Source organism: Lutra lutra, chromosome 3 (genome assembly GCF_902655055.1).
Source record: "Lutra lutra chromosome 3, mLutLut1.2, whole genome shotgun sequence".
NCBI lineage: Eukaryota > Metazoa > Chordata > Mammalia > Carnivora > Mustelidae > Lutra > Lutra lutra.
In genome coordinates, this window is record NC_062280.1 from 63,315,738 (window position 1) to 63,337,939 (window position 22,202).

Here is a 22,202-nt window from a genome sequence, read left to right on the forward strand (position 1 = left end):
GTGCTCCCGAATTTCTGTGGGTCTGATTATCCTCTCGTTTTCATATACTTCACAAAGACATCTAAAGTACTTGCTACTTCCTGTTCATCAGATACAATCAATATAATATTATCAACATAGCAAATCAAAGTGATATTTTGTGGATTGTTGGGATAATTGAGATTTCTAGGACAGGAGAACTGACCTGGCCTTGGCTCTGCTAGATAAAAGCCAATTGCCTTTGGTGGCCCTTGTAAATTGGTACGGAGAAAAATCAATTAACCAAGTCAATAGCTACACACCAAATGCCAGAGGCTGTGTTGATTATATCAAGTAAAGATAATATATCTGGGACAGCAGGCACACTTGGAATCATCCAATGATTAAGTTTACAATAGTCCATTTATTCTCTAAGATTTATCCAACTTCTGCACAGGCCAAATAAGGGAGTTAAATGAGATATGATAGGTATCTCAAGTCTTATTTCGAAGATTTGATGGTGGCCCTGATCTCAACAATTCCCTTGGGGAAACAGTATTATTTCTGATTTACTATCTTAGAAGGAGAAGAAGTTCTAAGGTCTTCCACTTAGCTCTCCTATCACAATGGTCCTCAATCTATGACTTAGAGAACTGATATAGGGATTCTGCCAGTCATCCAGAATGTCTACCCCAATTATACATTAAGGAAATGGGGAAATAGGCACAGGGTAGATCTCTGACAGCTAAACCCCCTATCAGTCAGACTTGAGTGAAGACTCCATCTATTACCTAACTACTGTAATTCCCCATTATGATGAGAGGGCCACAAATGGTATTTTGGCTCCCTAGGAATTGGTATGAAAGGTCTGAGTATTTTCTTCTCCCCAAAGCATGGCTACAGGTCCATCTGGAGAAGGCTTTTGAGGAAGATCTGTGTTGTATGCTTGAAGCAGTTGTGGAGCCTTCCTCAAGACTAGGCCTCAAATTCAGTCGAAGGGCTCTGGGCCTGAGAACCGACTTACATTTGGTGATGACACTTATCGGATGAGAGGTAATGATGCTCAACCGTGGCAACTAAAGTCAATGTTTCTGCCACCACCCCTAGAGTTTTTTCTGCTATATACACAAAGTGATACTGTGGTACTGTCCATTTATTTCATTCATCCCATTTGCAAAACAAATGCCTTCTGATTACAACTCTGTCCCTGATTTCTATTATTGTATATATCCCTATTTTGTCTTTGGTGATTAAATAAATGCTGCTACTTGTCTTCTGCTACTAAGGTATCCCACCATCTCCACTGAAACCAGGGAGCCAATCTTAATGGCCTACAAAGGAGAACAACCACAGATTTTTTTTTTTCCCACTAATGCAGGCACTTCCCTCACTGATGTTTTTCTCATATCTTAGCAAAGGGAGAGTGTACTGGGCCTTGTCATGGAACATAGTTAGAGGATGGGGATGCAGGTTCCACACAATAAGTTCATTGAACATTCATTTTTTGAAGGAGTCCCAAAACTCACAAGTAATACACAATTTCTATCTACTCATTCTCCTTTTCGAGGCCTCAGAATTTTAAGGGAGAGAGGAATGCAGGAGCAAGTGAGTGAGACTGCTTGCTGCTCGATGGTTGTCACTTAGCACTCACATTCTACAAGCTTATCTACAACTCAGTGGGTCCTCATCCTCCACCTCTCAGCTTCCATCCCTCTAGAAAAAGTGTCAGCAAGCTTTCTACAAAGGCCTAAATAGTAAATGTGTTTTATTTGGTGGACTGGGTGGTCCAACTACTCAACTCTATTTTTGTTTTGCAAAAGCAATCATACAAAATACACACATGAATGGGCACAGCTAGTTCCAATAAGATTTTGTTTATAAAAACAGGTGGTGGATAGAATTTGGCTCAAAGGCTGTAGTTTGCCAACTCCTGGTCTAGAAATCCAAAAAGGCTTCAACCTGAAATTTACATATTTCCCTATACTTACCTAGTCTCCATTAACTTTCACATCCCCAGATGTAAAAGAACTAAATAATCCTTCATAAATCCATAACACCATTTAAAAAATAGGCATAAAAGCAATGTCTGCCTTTGAGATTAGGTGATTTTGCACCTATTCTAAAACATACAATATCCCCCCACTTATCTAGTCACCATCTGAAATTCCTACATTACCCACCCCTCATAGGGAAAGAATGAAAAAGTCTTATTAAAACATGTTTCAGATGGAAATAAACCAGTGACAGACTAAACTTTAATTCTTTTCTCAAAAGCCAACCTCAGGCAGAATAATTTTCCTCAGGACCATACACAGACAATTATATAGTGAGGCTAATAAGAATGCTGAATGCCAAGCTCCATATAGGGAAGAGAGGGGTACCTAATTCTGTGGGATTTGTACTTAATTCTTTAGGTAAAGGGGAGAGGCACTGAGGGATTTCAAGTAAGGTGATGACCTAATTCCACAACTGAAGTTTAAAATGGTTATTCTCGAAGCTGTGCTGAATTTGGATTTTAGGGGAAGAGGGAGGCATGCCAGAAAGAAGACTGAAGGTGGTTAGGAGACTATGAAAAGTAAACCATGTGAGAGATGGAATAGGAGTGGTGTGGAGTCTTGAGAAGAGATCTAGAAGTTAGGGTTAGCCGACTTCAGCAAATGAATCAATGTGAAGCCTCAGAAGGTCCTTAATGGTGAAGTATGTGAAGATGGGTTCCTGACTTGTGTGTTCTCTGTTCTAGATTATCTGCAGAGGAAGACCTGGAGCTAAAATAACAGGGGAAGAGGCCACGAACGCTAAAAATGGTAATGATAGAGGGTAATGAGTATGAGAAGGAGACTGAGGTAATGACAGCAACAAGTCTTAACAAGTTCAAAATGATGGGTCCTATCTGAAAAAAGGTCATGGTCAAAAAGCTCAAATAAAACAAAGAAAATAATAATTGGCATCAGAAGCCCTCTCTGCACTATTAACGGTCCCTGGAAGGACCCACCGTGCCACCAGGTATTTAGTATCAGGTGTTCTTTTACACTTTCCCCAGCCCATCTGACTCCAAACTTTCAAGATCTCATACTACTTGCCTCCATCAATGTATCAATCAGGTGTAAGGATAACGTCTAGAAATTTACCCCACAGATATGCTAAAATGCTAGTATCCAACATCAAAATGCTGGAACAACTGACAACTTTACCAATAGAAGAATGAATTGCAATAGATAAATAAATCATGGTAGGTTCATATGATGGAATATTATGCCAGGTTAAAAACAAAGAAAGCGGGGCGCCTGGGTGGCTCAGTGGGTTAAGCCTCTGCCTTCGGCTCAGGTCATGATCCCAGGGTCCTGGGATCGAGTTCCGCATCAGGCCCTCTGCTCAGCGGGGAGCCTGCTTCCTCCTCCTCCCCTCTCTCTCTCTCTCTCTCTGTCTCTCTGACTGCCTCTCTGCCTACTTGTGATCTCTCTCTGTCAAATAAAAAAAATAAAATCATTAAAAAAAGGCACTTTATATGCTGATATGAGGGTATCTCAACAATAAGTTAAATTAAAAAAAGATTGATTTGCATTTTTATGTATGCAACTTATATATATTATATATATATACACATATGCACACATATATAAAGAAAGCATTGTTTGCTCACAGGGAGGAAAACCAGGTGTCAGAGGGCAACAGCGAAAGGAAGACTTATCATATACACCTCCTTATTTTCTTTTTTTTAAATTTTGGACCATCTGAATAGAGTAACTACTTAAAAAATAAGCTGGAAAAAAAATTGAAGGCAGAATAAACATTTTCTGACATACAATACCTCAAGTTTCTTAATTCCATTCATCATTTCTCAAGAAGCTACTGGGGAATGTATTCCATCCATATGAAAAAGTAAATAAACAACAAATTCACCCATATCTAAGAAATAGGGACTCCATCAGAAATGTCAGTGAAGAGAAATCCCAAACAACTGCTGTGGAACAGGTCTAGAAAGCAATAGTCCAAATTCAAACAAGAGGATAGAGAGCTTCAGAAGAAGCCAATAAATTGGTGTGATTATGTAGAAAAATCATACTGAGATGATGTGGGAGTATATAGAAATAGTAATTGATACGTGGAAAAACCAAACTATCTTTTTCTTAAATGGATTATTAACTCCATGATTAAAAAAATTTTACTCAGACTCACAATACACTCATGTAATTAATTAGCAAACAAAATGTACATAATAATCACAAGTAAATACTAAAATGGAAACAAAAATGTGAGAATTTTATTGGGAGATGGAAGAAGGGAGACCAAGGGTTATGTGTGTAAAAGAGCTAGATATTTACCTATTTTAATGGGAAGTCAGTAGATAATATAAAATATTGATAAATTAAGAAATAGCAGTATATGCATATTGTTGCAAAGGGCAAATACTGGAAGAAACACCTAAAAGAGTTTAAAGTTGTTGCCTGGAGGCAGCAGGACTGGGGAAGATGAGAGCTGACTGGATTCTTTAAATTTTCTTTTCTTAATTTTTTTAGAAGATTTATTTGAGAGAGTGACTGAGAGAGCGGGAGGGGAGGGGGCAAGGCAGAGGGAAAGGGAGAAGCCACTGAGCTCCCCACTGAGCAGGGAGCCCAACACTGGGATCCTGGGGATCCCACAGATATGTTAGTATGCTAGTAGAATGATAACCTGTAACTCTGCACACTAAAGCATCATTTTTATCTCCACAATAAGTTAAATTAAAAAAAAAAGAGTTGACTGAATTTTTGTTGCTGTTGCTGTTGTAAGCCTTTTAATAATTCTTTCTAATTTTATTTACATATAAGTAGGATACAAGTACAGGATTTGGAATCAGACAGCTTGGATTTGAATACTGGCTCCGACATTTCACTGGCCTTGTAGACAGAGGCAAATTACTTAATCTCTCAATTTTCCTGTCTCTAAGATAGGGAGAAAAACAGCATGTACCTCATTAAGTGGCTTTGAAGATTAAATGTTTAATTCATGTAAATTGCTTAAAATATGCCTGGCACATAAGTGCTCATAGTAAAATAGTAAATAAGGGCTAAAACTTATTAAGACAACAGATATTAACTTTTGTTACTTAATAAAAAATATGAAGACATTAACGACTAAATTCTAATTTTAAAAACATGAACCACATATTAAAGTCTGCTCCCTTTGTGAGAAAACTCACAAAGTTAACACTCCCAGGTACTAAGTTGGACTTTTTCTTGAGCCTACAGTCTTCACTTTAATCTGCAGCTAGGGGTGAGGGTGAGTGGGGAAGACTGGTGAAAAGTTCTACTTAGTGCTGGAAAGGGGGAGTTCAAATTGAAATCTGAAAGATGAGTTTTAGCTAGATAGGCCGAAAGAGGAGAGAAGAGAGTTCCAGGAAGGGACAGTGACACTCAAAGAAAAGACAAAGGCAGGAGGAACATGGTAATAAAAAAAGGCAAGCAGAGCCAGAACAGAGAGTAACATGGCAGAGGTGTGCACACTAACACAGGAGTAAAATCGTGCCAGGCCTTTAGGCTGAGTCAAGGAATTTGCCTTATCCTAAGGTAATGAAGAGCTTTAAGCAGTTTTGAATATTTTGAAAAGCTCTCTCTGGGTATAGCATGGGGAACCAATCAGGAAGAATTCAGATAATCAATAGGGAGGCCATTTGCAAAAATCCAGGCAAGAGATGATGGTAGTGACAGGAAATAGGAATGGAGAAAAGAAGAGAGATCTGAAAAGTATTTATATAAGAGGTAAAACTGGCAGAGAGCCTTTTTTTTTTTTTCTGGTCTAGTCTGATTATGATTTAAGTAAAAGCTGCCCCCTTTAACTCCTCACCAGTAGCAATATTCTTAGTTGTAAAACATTCATAAACAAAAACTATAAGACATTCCAATCACAAAGTTAACTCTTCACTTCTAAATGGTAAAACCCAGGTCTTGGAACAAAACCAAAAGGCACAAAAATAATATTGAATTCAAAGGAATAAGATGGAAATAACAGCAATCTAAATTCCATAGGCTAAGTACATGAAACAAGTTTCCTAACTCCTCAATTTCTGTGGTTGTTGCCCATGAAAAAGCAAATATCCTGCTTGCCCGATGTCACTTCCCTCCCTGGGCCACTTTTCCCCGAACATACATACATACATACATATGTATATATATATATATATATATTTTTTTTTTAAAGATCTTATTTATTTAACAGAAAGAGAGATCACAAGTAGGCAGAGAGGCAGGCGGCGGGGGTGGGGGGGTGGTGGGAGGAGCAGGTTCCCTGCTGAGCAGAGACCCCCCCCATGCAGGGCTCAATCCCAGGACCCTGGGATCATGACCTGAGCCGAAGGCAGAGGCTTGACCCACTGAGCCACCCAGGCACCCTTCCCCTAATATTTTTACTTCACAATAGGCTTAGAGGAAAGAGAAATATTCCATGCTTTGCAAATATCTAAAGGTGTGTGTGTATGTATGTGTGTGTGTGTGTACAGGCACAAAAGCAGACTATATTAAATCATATATGTAAAGTGCATGACAGAATTATGCATAGGACATCTCCCCCCAGCTCAGGTGTATGTTGAGGTGTGTGTGTGGCAGGGGGGGCGTTACAATTTCCTAAGTGATGTGAGAACTGAGTCTTAAGAATCAGATTTATAGAGCTAAAGATAAAAGGAAGGTATCTCAGAAGGGGGGATTAACAAGAGAAAAGCACACAGGAAAAAACAATGAAATCTGTTTTTGGAATATAAAATTTTGGTTCACAGAGGACAGATCCAGAGTTAAGCAAGGGTCAGATTTTGTGGGACCATTTTGAGGGCCATGTGTTCTATCCTGAGCAATGAGAAGTTATTAAAAGATTTGGGGTACCTGGGTGGCTCAGTGGGTTAAGCCTTTGCCTTTGGCTCAGGTCATGATCTCAGGGTTCTGGGATCGAGCCCTGCATCGGGCTCTCTGCTCAGCAGGGAGCCTGCTCCCCACCCCACCGCCTGCCTCTCTGCCTACTTGTGATCTCGCTCTCTCCATCAAATAAATAAATAAAATCTTTAAAAAAAAAGAATTAAGCAGAGGAAAGAGAAATTCAGGTTTACATTTTGAGAGATCATTAGCTGAGGGGTTCTGCTGAGGATGGATTTGAGCTTAATGCCATCTGCTAAGATATTAGGTAGCAGGTGGCTATGGTACCCCAGTTAAAAGTTGATAAGACCCTGAACTAGAGCAGAAGTAGAATTTGTGGGGGAAGGAAAGGCAGAATATGTTAACAGATTCAGTGATCTGATAGTTGTGGAAGTTTAAAAAAAAAAAAAGAGTAAAAAAATGACCTCTGAATTTCTGCCATGACAGTTGGATAGTGGTACAGATCCATAAGCCATTCTCCAAAAATCCCTGGAGCCAAATACATTTTAAAACTCAGAATACTGGGGCACCTGGGTGGCTCAGGTCATGATCCCAGAGTTCTGGGATCGAGAGTCCTGGGATCGAGCCCCGCATCGGGCTCTCTGCTCAGTGAGGAGCCTGCTTCCCTCTTTCTTTCTGCCTGCCTCTCTGCCTACTTGTGATTTCTGTCTGTCAAATAAATAAATAAAATCTTTAAAAAAAAAAAAGTCCTATCATTTAAAAAAAAATAAAACTCAGAATACTTTGAAAAAAAAAAAACAGAATATTTTGGATGTTAGAAAGGAGATATGGTTTACATACCCAATATAACAGTGTATCCTCAGCAGTGCCTGGAACAGTACCATGTAATCAAATATAGCAGTGTATCTGTAGCAAGACACATTCCACCAAGTGGAATAGATGATAAATATCTTCCTGACAATGCATTTAGTTTTCGTAGCAAATTGAGTTCAAGTTTTGCTGATAAATGAGTTACCAAAACATTTTGGTTTTCAGGGATTTTTTTTCGGGGAGGGGGGGAGGTTGGAATGTGGATATGAAATGTTAAAAGTAGTAACACCTATAAATAAAATATAGGAAGTAAAATAGGTTGTTTTTGTTTTCATCTTTGATGGGATGAAGGTTCTGGTTTACTCATGTATAATCTCAGATAATTATGACATCTTAAAGATGTCCTGTGGACAATGGGATAGATGAACAAACTGGTTGGTATAGTTTAAAACTAAAACAATCATAGGGAAAATGTACTCTAGGGGAAATATTCTCTATTTGGTGCCAAAAATATGAGCCCAACTCAGAGAATGACTCAAGGAAACTTCATCTGTCAATAGTCACTAATGACCTACAATTCAGAGTCCTACCTGTCTCTGCTTTACGACATAAATTAATGCATTTGAGGCTCTTGCCATTGCTGGCATTGATTTGAGTTCAATGTTGCTATTAGCAGTACATTAATTATGTTAAAATTACTCAAATTACAGAAAATGAATTATTCTGATATTAACTAGATGCATAATTAGGTGATTGATAATACATCCTTCTCAATCAGATTTTCTAGTCATAAAAGATCTGTCATAATAAATGCATTTCTACATTTTATGAACCAGAGAACTGAATATGTTCTCAAGATGATTTGGGCATTGATCATTTGCAAAATATTAAATATACTAATTCTCTTTTGGAATACTAAATATACTAATTGGAATATTAAATATACTAATTCTCTTTTGGAAAAAAAATTCCTTCTATCAGGAGTGAAAATTAAAAGCTTCTATGCAAGGCTTAATCATCCCATCAGAGTTTCCAATCTCTCAATCTCCCAGTCTAGTCTTTTTAGGGGCTAGGAGTCTAATTTCTAGAATTTGTCTCTTATATCTGTTTCACAGTAAAAGAAAAATATATAAAAAATATATATAAATGTTAACAGACTCTGTTAACAGACTACAAACGAACTGGCTTATGTTTACTCAAATAATTTTTTTTAACATCCCATCTAAGCACTATTAACATGTCATAAAATTTAGGACTTAGAGCTGGAAAGAATTATTTTTCTCTCAAGCTTTCACTTGATAATTGTTACCATCAAAATCCCCTGAGAAAAACCCTTCCAGTTTTCCCTGTCCAAACATACTAAATGAGGTTGAAGGATCCATTTAAAATACGCTAATGTACAGTGAAGTTTCATGCAGTTCCTATGTTTGAGAGATTTAGTCTAGCATCAGGTCCTAGAGTCTCCAGCCCTAAATGTTTCATGAGGATTATAATTTCATATTTTTAAAAATGTACAGCTTGGTTTTCTTTCTTTCAAATATGTGTATGTATATGACACAGTATGCTAATAGAAAAATCAGCCTTCAAAATTCCAATTCAATAGAATGCTGTAATTTGCAATGTAGGTTCCAGCCCATTTGTGGTCATAAAAAATCAATCCAGTGTGTTGAGACCAGAATTTTTTAAAATAATAGAGAAAATCCACATTGTGAGGTTAAATATTGTTTTGTAAGCCTTGTTACACACACACACACACACACACACACACACACACACACATATACTGCACTGAAGCAGTTTCTTAATGAGGATTGCAGTCCAAAAAGAAGTTTTAAAAATACTAATGTTTAAGTGTGCTTGCCAGTCAAAAATCTAGAGTGTTGCCAATGGAGGGATGACCCTGGGTTGCTGCCTCATAAAATATATTTTAAGCCAATATAATAAAAGATCAGAGGACTAAATTATGTTGTCTGTGTTGACTCAAAAATTAACTGTGGCTCTGAAATATCAAGGAAGGATTAAACATCTTAATCCACATGACATCTTCCATACGCATGTGGTCCACAGTAAGAGAAGAACGACATCCTCGTCATCTGGACAAGTTGAAATTAAGGTAAATCAGAGCTGGACAAAGAACAACGGACTATTCTGTACCCATAAAGGTCTTACAAACTGTATGAAAGTCAAAAAGATAAACGTCTTATAAGTGGGATTAAGGGTGGTCAAAGAATAACACGGGCCTTGAGTCAAGTCTCTGGAATAATAATGCCATGTCTACCTCTAACTTGCTGGCTGAACTGCTGTTAGAATCTCTCTCTCAGCCTTGGTTTGTCACCAACTGATTGGACTGACTGAGTATCCAAAGTGAGAAGGGGATCTTGATAATACTAGGACAGGAGGAGATTCCTGACTTAAGGCCTCATTAACTTAATCTAGGGAAGTTTTTTGTTTTTGTTTTTTCTATTTTACAGATAGTTTAACAGAGGCACACTGTTACTCTAATGTAAACATGTTACATTTCTTCCTTAAGAGTAAAGATAGTGTAATAACATCTGGCTCAATAATCCATGAAGTTTAAATTAATACCCTAAGCTCGAGGAACAACGCCTACCTCTAATTATTAAATAGTATTTAACATATGTATTTCTCTGAATGGAGATAAGATTAGGAGGGCCAGATAGGCTCTTTTGACAAAAGCAGAAAGCATTGGTTGAAAATATCATTAATAATTTGGGGCGCCTGGGTGGCTCAGTCATTGAGTGTCTGCCTTTGGCTCAGGTCATGATCCTGGGGTCCTGGATTCCAGCCCCCACATTGGGCTCCCTGCTCAGGGGGAAGCCTGCTTCTCCCTCTCCCCACTCCCTCTGCTTGTGTTCTCTCTCACTGTGTCTCTCTCTGTCAAATAAATAAATAAAATCTTTTTAAAAAAATGTTAAAAAAATAATTACACCCTGTTTGTGTGGTTGACTTTCTACCTTTAATTGCACATTAAAAAATAAATAAATAAAAATAAATAAAACAAAAACAACAAGAGAGGGAAGCAAACCATAAGTTTTTTCTTAACTATGGAAAACAAACTGAGGGTTGCTGGAGGGGTGGGGGTGGGTAATGGAGTAACTGGGTGATGGGCATTAAGGAGGGCACATGATGTGATGAGTACTGAGTTATATATATAAGACTGATGAATCACTGAACTCTACCTCTGAAACTAATAATACCGTATATGTTAATTAATTGAATTTAAACAAAAAATTTAATAAAAACGATAATAAGCTATAGGATTTGCCTAAGACATTTTGTTAAATGTGCAATTTAAAACATTTTTTTAAATGAGCAAATATAGCAGTAAACAAATGTAGGCTCTGGACTTGCCATTTATTATTAGAAATCTCTATGTAAAAATGCTGTAGTTAAAGCAATATAAAAAGAAAGATGCTTGGTACAAATAACCTGTCAGAATGTTTAAACTAATATGTATGCTAGATTTCAGGTATTAAAAGCAAAAGTTAAATTTAAAGAAATTCTAATTGTAGGGTATGACTTTAACCTCATGTCTTTTAGCCACAGACTCAAAGAAAATGTATACAGTAAAAGAAACAACATACTTTCTTACAACCAGAAATTCTTCAAATGAAAATACAGCAACTGTCTTATTTTCTAACAACAGAATTTGAATTTAAATGTCTTCATTATGTAGTATAATTTTATAGCAAGTTACATTGGCTTAATAACATTTTTCCAAAAATCAGAAAAATAATTAACTCTATGGGGTTCTAAAAACAGAAATAGTTATTTGATGAGTTTGAAGTGTTTTTGATCAGTTTTGAGAGAGAAGGAAATAAAAGGCTAAGGTAAGGACCAGTTTCATCCTCATTTCTTAAGCTTCAAAAGCCTAATTAGGCAGGGAAAGGAATTTGGGCCTGGCACACCCAGGTTCAGTCGTGGCAGGATCCCGAAACAAAAGTTTTTCTGAACCTTTGAGTCATATGCCACGGGCAAACCAGAGCCGCGATATACAGGTCGTTAAGTCAACAGGTCCTTTAACGAGATGGTGTGCGGTTGGTGAGTGGCAGTTGGATTTCTTCCTGCCACGAAGAAAATAACTCTTCTCGATCAAACCGGAAAGTGGGCGCAGCTCTGGTTTAGGGAGTGCACCCGGAAAAGTGTAGAGACCAGAAAGAAGGAGAGGGAGAGAGAGAGGGATGTCCGCGTCCCGACCACAGAGCGCTTTCCAAACCACTCGGAAACCATTTAAATGGCTCAGGCGGCCGCGGTTTCCAGCCTAGGACTGTCTGGGGTCCGGCTGGGAAAGTTGCCTGGCAAAGCCATGCCCTTTCCCGTCGCGGATTTGCCCCCCCCAACCACCCCCCCCGCCCGCCCCGGCACAGGGACGAGAGGAGACCAGCAACCTGTTAGCACGCGTGGAAACGCGGCCGTCTCGCGCCTACCCAGCCCCTGAGACCCCCACTCTGAGACTCTCCCAGGGTCAAGCTGCGGACCACCGGGACTTCTGCCTGGGTCCGGCTCCTCGGGGGCCTCCTTACAGGGACTGCCGGGGACGACAGGGCTACCCCCGGAGCGCCACCTGCCCCGGCCTGGGGCGCCCCTCTCGGCGTCTCGGGAGGGGCAACTGTAACACTGCTCTCGAGACCACCTCCAACCGGCCGTTGGGACCGTACCCTCTCCCCAACACGTGAACCCCGGAGTCCGTCCTACCGCCTCCTCCGACGCTGCCCAGGGTCTACTGGCCCCCCTCCCCTGGCCCGAGCGCCGGCCCGCCCGCTTACCTGGCGGGTGGGCACGGCAGGACGGCGGGAAGCAGCCGCCGGGCGGGCGCTGGACTTGGGCCGGGAGCCAGGTGCAGGTGGTGGCGGCGGCGGCGCCTCTGGTTGCTGTCGCTACAGTTGCCGCTCAGTCCAGCTCCTCCTCCGCCGCCGCCGCCTCCTGCCTTCCCGCTGGGCCTCCTGCGTTGCCAGGAAAGGCCGAACCGAGGCTCCGCTTCCTCTTGGAGTCTCCCAGGTGAGCTCCAGCCTGCGACGTCGGCAGGGGCGAGGCCCCCGTCCCGCGCCTGCGCGTCAGCCTCCTGCCCCGCCCAAGCCCTACCTGAGCGCTCCAGGTGAGGACCGAGCGTGCCGCGCGCTGGGTAGCGGCGCCGTCAGGGCGGAGCGCAGCCGCCGCGCCCCTTCTGTCTCCGCGGACAGGGGGTCTGGTTCTCCAAGCGAGGCGCGCCTCCGCCCGTCTACATTTGAGGAGTCCTGCACTGACCTGGTGGCAGTGGTCGCCTTGTAACCAGAACTCAGTCTGGGTTCTTGGAGAACCAGACGTCTGTATTTCCCTCACACACTTCTGCCTTTCTCTGCGGTTCTCCAAAATGAAGGAGTGCGCTGCCTGGAGACTGGGGGGCCCAGTGCCCCCGAGAACCACCTCATGACGGCTGCAACTGTTAGCTCGTATGGTTTCCTCGAGCAAGGTTCAGCAGCTTCTGTCACCGGTTAGGTTCGTGAGCTATTGGGTGAGCTTCCTTCCCATGTACTAGTCTTGATTTCATCACTTGACTCACTTGGGCACCGCTAGTGGTTTCCGTTTCTGTAAGCGCGCGCTCTGGTAGGGGCGCCTCACGTCCAAAGGAGGAGCCTCGGTCTTCTAAAGAAGAGCCTCTGGTATTTGGCAGCGCCCTGCTAACTTGGGGCGCACCACCCCTTCCTGGGTTGCTATCGGAAGGGAAACCAATTCCCAGACGAGAGAGAAAGCAGCGATAATAGAAAGAAACCTGCTGTCCTTGTTTGGAAAGACACTGGCTTCCTGGAGAGGTTTTCCTTCTACTGTAGGTTTGCTTGAAAGCTCCCCATCCATTGGGAGGGTGATAATGCAGATTCTAGGGAGACAGGGGTTTTTGCCACTGTTTTTAAAGACCGATTTTTTTCAACAGTATTTTTTCCTTTTATGATATTTACAAGCTTGTTTCGGCCGTCCTTCTGTTATGACAAACACTGACACACCCAATATCAGGACTTAAAAGTGACCTTTATACCTTCCTATAAACTCATTCACTATTTGGCTCTATCTTCAATGTATATAGAAATATAAATAGAAAAATAGCCAAAAATGTTTTAGTAGCATGCTTAATTACATGATGGTAGGTTTTTCCATAAAATTTAGCTGTGGTCTTCCTCCTGTATTTTGACACATACACTTGTGGTTTCTTTTTATTGGTATAGTAGTGTTATGTGACACCTAAAATTAAAATTTGAAAATACTGGCTAGTATAGTATCAATAGGTGTAACTTTAGAACTTGGCTAGTCTGACATTGGTTTTAGCATCTGCAATAATATTCCTTTTTTAAAAAAGATTTTATTTATTTATTTGAGAGAAAGAGAGCACAAGTGGAGGAGAAAGGCAGAGGGAGAGGGACAAGCAGACTTGTGCTGAAGGGAGCCTGCTGCAGGGCTTCATCCCAGGACTCTGAGATCAAGACCTGAGCCAAGACAGACACTTATCTGACTTGAGCGACCCAGGTTCCCCCTACCACAGCTCATTCATACCACACCTGTGTATCAGCTTTAAAATGTCGGTTAGTTGCTTGTATTGTATTTGTTTTGCAAGCATCAAGGAACCTTTTTTGTGTTTGTGACATTTTAATATCACTACCCACAAACAATTTTTAAGCTTTCCCTCTCTCCTCCCCTGCAAAAAGTTCAGGACCTACTTATGTGTATAACCATACTAACTTGATAATATTTGTTCTTAGGTCCAGAACTGAAAATACCACCTACCTACCTAAGTCCACCTACCACCCCCTCCTTTTTTTGAGGTTCTGCTGCTTTCTTTGTTGTTTGCCTCTAGATGGAGATTAGAGTCTCAGTCTTTGGGAAATTTGGGAGAAATCCTAAATGTATAACCACAGAATCTGTATCCCATGTCTTGCGTCACCCATCTCTGAATGAGGGAGGAACCAAAGATTATCAGTTTTGAGGTCCCACCAGGCAAAAACAACAATTTTGCTGACAAGAGCAGAACAGAGCAAATGGATATAGAATAGCAATTTGGAATCCAAGGACTGAGATGCACTGGCAGCAAGACAAGTAAAGTCAAGTAATAACTGGAAAAAGAAGCTAGGACAGACTACAAAAAGAGAGCAAGCAAATAGGACCAAAATGGTGCATGAAGGGTGAAAAGAGAACAGAGCAAATATAAGAATCAGAAGTTACTAAAAATTGCCAGTTTTACAATAGCGACAGATAATTTAAACAAGGAAAACAGTATTTTGGGGTCTGTCATACCTACCAGCATTTCATTCTGAAAGCAAAGTCCTAAAATTAATAAAAGTTTTTACTTAGCAGTAAAATCAAAATGCTGCAGGCCCAGAAGAAAAGTATTATGCTACAATCTTAATGCCCTAAATCTAATGAGCTAAAGAGTTTTTGGAAGTATCATCCTATTGGAGATTATGAAATAAAGAATTTGTGTTATAAAGGGGAAATTAGTATTTCTTTATGAAATAAAAATAAAACCCAGGAATTTTAGTTTAGACATGCTTCTCAGAAACAAGCCTATATCAATACTGCATGTTTGGCATGAAATGGCAGCTAAAATAGAAAATTAAGAAGATTTCACACAGGAAAGAAGAAACTTACCTATCTACACACAGAGAGAGGGGAGAGAGACACAGAGAGAGAACTAGCAAAAAAAAAAAAAAAAGCTTATTTATATAAATTTAAAATAATATTCACTATTTAATAATATTTGTTAACATTTAAATTAATGCCAAGACCAGTATCTAACACTTAGTAAGTACTCAATAAATATTTGTTAAATTAATAAGTTGATGCATAAGTACCACGAAAAAACCATTATGCATAATGTCTTAGGCCAAATACAAACTCAAAGAATGGTTTTACCAAATAATATGGAGAAATAATCTAAGGCAAGTAAGAGTAATAGACTAAGAATTTGAGGGACAAGCATCTAATAACAACAGCTATCAGTTATCATGTACTGATATTTCAAAAGGCACTATGCAAAACAACTTACACTCCTACAAGTTACTTTACTTTTGGGCTTAAATTTCCTCTTCCCCAAAATATAATACTGGTACAAGGTTATCACCAAGTTCCTTTACACACTGATTCATGTAAACTCCATGATGAGATAATGGTCATGCAAAAAACATCCTCTGGATATAGGAATAGCAATTAATAGAAAACAAGGATGAAGGAATGGGAATTACTTAACTAAAATAGAAACTCTAATTCATAAAATCAATTATAACATATAATGTAACTAGTTAAATTATTCAGATTCACTATATCCAACTTTAAATGTTTTAGTTGTTAATTGTTTAGTTGTCGGTTATCCAGAGCTTAGCAACTTTAGCTTGAAACTTACTGCCTGCCTGGCTTAGTCTTTAAAAACAATTTTGCCTTATGTGGAAACTGGAGCCTCCAGTCAGATCTCAAAGTCGAATTGAGAGCTTGGCTCAAAGACTAAACAGATTGAAATAATTTCTACTAAAAGAATTGAAAGGCTATTGATTTAAAAGCAGAATAGTGTTGATATCATAGTGAAGAGCCACAAATATGTGGGTATTTTTTATAACTATCCAGCATAATGCTACATTGTGTTTAAAATATTAAGAGTTAAAACAGTAAAAACATGAATAGATTATTTTTAGTATGAACTTTTTTGGCCAGTGTCTTATATGAAGATTGCTTATTAGGGTTTTCCCCCCCTAAGAATATCAATAGAACAACCATCTGTGACTTTCAAAGAAGTACAGATTTCTGTGAGTGTGCTTATTGACTTAAGAGGCAACAGAACTATGTCTTGTTAATCTTGTACCCTTAATGCTTGGCACATAGTAGGTGCTCAATAAATATTTGATGAAATGGATTGAGTAGACTGCAGTGTTTCAAGCTTTTAAGCATTAGCATAAGAGCAATAAGAAATACCATGCTGAGTCAGGCTAATATTCAATCTAGCTAGCTCTAAATTCTGACAGTGGCATCAAATGCTTTCTTCTGGGAAAAGATGGTGATAGTCTTGCATGATATTGACCTCAGATATGTACTCCAGGTGTCCCTGACTCACTCTTTCCTAGACCGATCTCTCTTTTTCTGTAAAATGGCTTTTTATATTCTAAGTCAATTCATATTTATTTTAGAAAAATCAGAAAATACAGATAAAAGAAACCAGTTGGAAACACCCCAAATTCCTCCTATGTAAATGAATCAGTGCTAACTACCAGACCTGTTTCTACTGTTTATCTCTCCAGATACTTTTGAAAAACTAAAGAGAGTGGAATGGAAGATATAGAAGGAGACAGAGACGTGTTTTCAAAATAAAAACTAAGTCATATTGGGATCTTGTTTTGTAGCCAGTGTTTTCTACTTAACATAGCTTTCCATGTCAATGAATTCATTTTTTTACAACATTGTTTTTAATTATTGCATGGTTTCTTTTTGTATGAATGTATTTAATCAGTCACTTATTGGACAGTGAAGGTTGTTTTAAATTTTGCTGTTGCAAACAGTGCTGTGATGCTCACATTCCTTAGTGCTCACTATCTTCATCTGTGGAAACATTTACACTACTTTTCTTCTGACTTTATTAAGCCACTTTGTATCAGCCACCCAAGAGCCTAAACAATAATAATATTAGAAGAATCGTATCACAAAGACAAATCATAGAAAGTATATTAATGATTTAGCACTACTTATTTGTAAAAATATTAATTCTAATTACCAAAACTTTATGTAAAGCATGCTTATTATAATTAAAACCTTATCAGAAGGATGTTTGGCTGGCTTCGTTGGAAGAAGGTGAGACTCTTGGTCTCAGAGTCATGAGTTCCAGTCCTGCTTGGGTATAAAGATTACTTAAATAAATATTTTTTTAAAAAACTTTATCATTTTAGAAATAGGAAAGTAGAGTGTGCCTTAATATGGAAAAGTCAGATCTCACCTTCTCCTGATCATAGCACACTTAGTTTCTGAAAATCTGTGTGTCTCTCTTCACTTCAAATCCCCTCCAGCCCAGCCCACTGAAGGCTCTAGTCTCCTATGGAACCTCCTAGACCAGCCCAAATCACCTTGGTATTTCTTAATTCCAGTGCAGTGTCATAAAGTAAACTTCCCTCCTCCCTTGGTCCTTGCCTCCCTTCTTCTCGTATCAAGAAGGGAGAATTGTGTAGAGACACTACCTGGCCATGATATCATTTGTTGCCAAATAAGTTATGATAATTTGTTAAATAACTTAAGCCACAGAAGATAGGAATGTTCTTTTAGCATAATAGCTCTCAGGTATTATGTCAAAAGAAGTAGCATCATTGTGACTAAATCAAGAGAGAAATATTGATTTTTCATGTATATTAGAAGGGGAATTTTGAAAGAAATTATATTTTTCAGTGTCTTTGATTTTTTAAAAGATTATTTATTTGAGAGAGAGAGAGCAGGGGAAGGGACAGAAAGAGAGGGAGAGAATCTCAAGCAGATTCCTGGCTGAGTGTAAAGCCCGATGCAAGGCTTGATCTCATGACCATGAGATCCTGACCTGAGTTGAATTCAAGAGTCAGAAGCTCAACTGACTAAGCCACCCAGGCACCAGGTAGTGTCTTGTTTTTTAATCTATTAACAGAAAAGTAATTTGCTGCCCAAGGTAGTATCTTATCATAATACCTCCTTCTCTACTCCTTTTTTTAAAAATTAAAGAGAGAGAGAGAGAGAGCATGCACATGTACTACACATGAGTGGGAGGAGAGGGAGAAAGTCTCCAGCAGACTCCCTGCTGACTACGAAGCCCAACTTGGAGCTTGATCCCACTACCTTAGACCATAATCTGAGCTGGAATCAAGATTTGTATTCTTAACCAAATGAGCTACCCAGGCACCCTCCTCCTTCTCTAATTTAATCACAAAATCAGAATGTACCTGTTCTCCACTCCCAGAGGTTTCAGCAGACTCTAAGGCCACAGTGAATTCCTCACTTCTGCAAAACTTCAGAGACAGGGATTCCTGACATGTGACAGACATTTGGGGCTGCACACACACAAAAAATCACTGTTAGGGAAAGATGTTTGAAGCAGTTTGTGAATAAGGGAGAAAAGGGAGTGGAAATGGAGATATTATAGAAAGAAGTTAAATAGCTTAGAAATGGCAGGGAAGGAGAAGAGTAGAGGACAGAGGAATCTCCCTTGTGGGACATCCTTTCAAGGCTTAAGGAGAATCTTTGGGGACATATTCTCCCAAGACCCGGTAATGTGGCTTCACTCTTGGGAGTGAATAGGGAGAGGAAATAAACAAGGAATATCATCCAGTTTCTTCCCTCTCCCCTTCCTTCCTCCCTACCACTGCAAACTCTGTGGTAAAGATCTTAGCATTCACTGAGATAGAGTGTGTATTTGACTCAACAGTAAGATGATATCCAGCAGGACCTCTACTAGCGTAAACAGTGTCCTATGTGAATTAGAAAATGTCATCCATGAGTGGAGAGAGTCCGTGAGTACATGGCTTGGCAAGTGGATGACCCCTTCCTCGAAGTAGATGCAAATCTATTCCAGGGCACCCAATGATCTGAATAGAACCCAGGCTGTATATCAACCCTACCTGACCTTTGGCAGGATACTTTTATGCAGGGCACAGCATAACAACTTGGTGTCCAATTAGGTGAAATCCATTTCCTCATCTTTTGTAACTGGAGTGTCTGTGCCACTTGCATTAACCAACAGAATATGGTAGAAGAGGTGTTATGTCACTTCCATGGCTACACAGTGAGTGATTTTTTTACCCTCTGCCTCCACTCTCTTGGAATGTTGCCATGGTGTGAAGAAGCCTGGAGTGAAAGACCATGTAGAGAGAAGTCCAGCTGTCCCAGATGTTCAAGCTGAGCTTAGACCCCAGCCAATGCAGCTAAATGCAACTTTGTGACTGATCCCAGGGAAATACCAGCAGAAGGACCACCTGGTCAACCCACAAAACCATAAGAAATATTGATTCATTGCTGTTTTAAGCCACTAAGTTAAGGGGGAATTTTTAAAAATGTATTTAACTAATTCATCTAAACTTGGTGTCTCAATGAGAACAAGAACATAAGCACCATTTACATTTGTGCACCCTCCCTACTATCCAGAGAAAGGTTTTGAGATGCAAAAGCTTGGATTTATTAGAATTTTGAAAGTCTAAGCCTTGAATGACTGCACAAAATATGTGGTATAAACCAAATATTTTAAAGAATATGTGCTCAGTCTGAATCAGCTTTCTATCCCCACCCTAAATCTTGATAAAATTTGTGCAGAATGGGGAAAGAGAAGAGAGTCAGGGGGGATCGGAGATAGTGGGCATTGCCAGCATGCCTGAGCAGAAACTCTGGAATGTCACCATGGAGGAACGCCATATTTCATAACTACCTGGGCCACCATTCATAGAAGAAGATGTGCAGGAACGTGCACCTGAACCTAAAAAAACAGCCATGAAGGGACTCTGAGAGCAAAAAAGAAGCTACCTTGGAGAAGAGTAAGACCCCAGGGTTTATTTCTTGGCCAATATTGAAGAATGGTAAGAACAGAAAACTTTTCTAAATGGGGTATTGGACAGCCCCAAGGCCTCTTGTGCTCCAGGAAGATTCAGAGAGCCCCCAAAATATTTTCCAATGTAGGAGAGAATGATTTAGATCTGGATATCTTTGTAAATTAAATTTTGTCAGAAGAGAGGCATGCCTATTCCTTCACCTATCATCTGTGACTGCTTTGATGCTACCAAGGCAGAGTTGAGTGGTTGTGACAGAAACTGCATGATCTGTAAAGCCCAAGATACTTACTATCTGGCCTTCTATAGAAAAAAAATTACCAATTCCTATTTTAGATGAAGCACAGAGAGCTAGGAAAAGCTAAATTTTCTGCAATGACACATAACAAAAATGAAATTCTAACCATGACTAAAAGGTGCATTGAGACCAGGATGTAGTATCAGCAGATGACAGCTTGGATACCTATGATGGCCTAATGCCAGTTGTCTCACACAAGTACATTTTCTGACTCCCATCCCATATCTTGGAACATTCTAGGAAGACCCTATGGAATGCAGTTGTGTTCCTCATGAAACAGGAGGAATCCCAGAACTACTGATAGTTACTACCACTGGGTGTTACAGGGATTTGAAAGAGAAATTAGACATAGGTATAGACATCAAAAACTAATTTTACATTGAGTTTCTTATGTATCCGATTCTGTCTTCAGAAACTAGCACCCACTACAAGGCCTTCCATAGTAATAAGCACAGTATTGATGCAAGAAATCTATGTTGAATGTTCAGCCTCAGTAGAATTTCCTTTGATCTCTTACCTTACAAAACTTCATAACAGCATTGTCTTTTTGTATAGGAAGTGTGTATTCTCAACTCATGTCTTATATAAGCTTTCTCTGATGATGCTGATGCACATTCCTTTTTAGTTCCATTCCTTCCCCCCATTGTAAGTTTTTTCTTTTCTTTCTTTCTTTCTTTCTTTCTTTCTTTCTTTCTTTCTTTCTTTTTTTTTTTTTAATTCCCTGAGACAAACCGTCTCTTATTCCCAGCCTCAAAAATGAAAGAGAATGGTGGTTGGGAAACATATATTAAGTGAGTGGGAAGAGACAGTGGGGCAGGCATTCTGAGGTCTGTGTTTTATGTCACAAAAAAAACTGGTGAGAGCTTTGAATGAAAAGGAAGTTGCTTCTAACCTGTTGAGACGACTTTATGTTCTTTTACTGAGAAAATTTTACTTCCTGCTTTGAGCTGGGATGTGGGGCAGGGAGAATGTTTACCGAGTACTCACTTTGTCCTAGAAATTCTCCCTACATTATCTCATTTAGCTTCCACAAAACCCCTGTATAATCTCTAGGGTGAGGAGACCTCAAGAGGAGCTCAATCGAAGATGCATGGCTAATCGAGTTGGACTGGGAAAGCAGGTCTGTCAGACCTAAAACCCATGCTCTGTCAAGCCCATCATGTCATAAATGTCATGAGATTATTTTGCCCTGAACCCAAGGGTAAGTGATTTTTTTATCTTCAGCTTATCTTTAAAGCATTCATTGACAAATTCTATTTTCACAGTTTCTATTTCATTTGTAAATGATGACATATGGAAGAGTTAAGCAATATACGGGTTTTTCCCACATATATATCTTACAATATCTTCAAATATGTTAAATCCGAAGTTGTTAATCTTGTTTCATATAGAGATTCCTTTAGATATAAGATGCTGTGAAACAATGTCATACCACAAAACAGAGCCACTGATTTCTGTCCACAATCAGAGCACTGAGGATCACGGGAATCTCTAGATAACACAGGAGGATAAACGGGGGCCAAAGCTAACTAATACAGTTTTCCATTTTAACAATAGATATGCAAGTTGTTCATTTGGGCACTTTAAGTATAACTTTAAGTATAACAAAGATTCCCCCAAAGTGGTTAAAATTCTGGTATGATTGTATAATAATTGGTAATGTTACATTAAAAACATAAAATCCTCCAAAGTACTGCTTCGTACTATTTAATAGTATAATTTTCACCATCTAGTTATAACTAGAAAAATGTAAATAAAATATCTCCAAATTGTTTTTTT

The 22,202-nt window shown here is 39.4% G+C and overlaps 2 protein-coding genes across 2 annotated transcripts in view; both read right to left on the minus strand.

Annotated features, from left to right (window-relative positions):
• GALNT3 (polypeptide N-acetylgalactosaminyltransferase 3) overlaps positions 1 to 12,527 on the minus strand; it is a 45,583-nt gene extending 33,056 nt beyond the window's left edge. Inside the window, exon 1 of the mRNA XM_047721995.1 lies at positions 12,395 to 12,527. The gene's annotated coding sequence lies outside the window, so the exon portion shown is untranslated. The remainder of the gene's footprint in view (positions 1 to 12,394) is intronic.
• Positions 1 to 22,202, minus strand: part of LOC125095498 (sodium channel protein type 3 subunit alpha) — a 1,188,574-nt gene that overhangs the window by 625,969 nt on the left and 540,403 nt on the right. The gene's annotated exons all lie outside the window — the stretch shown is intronic.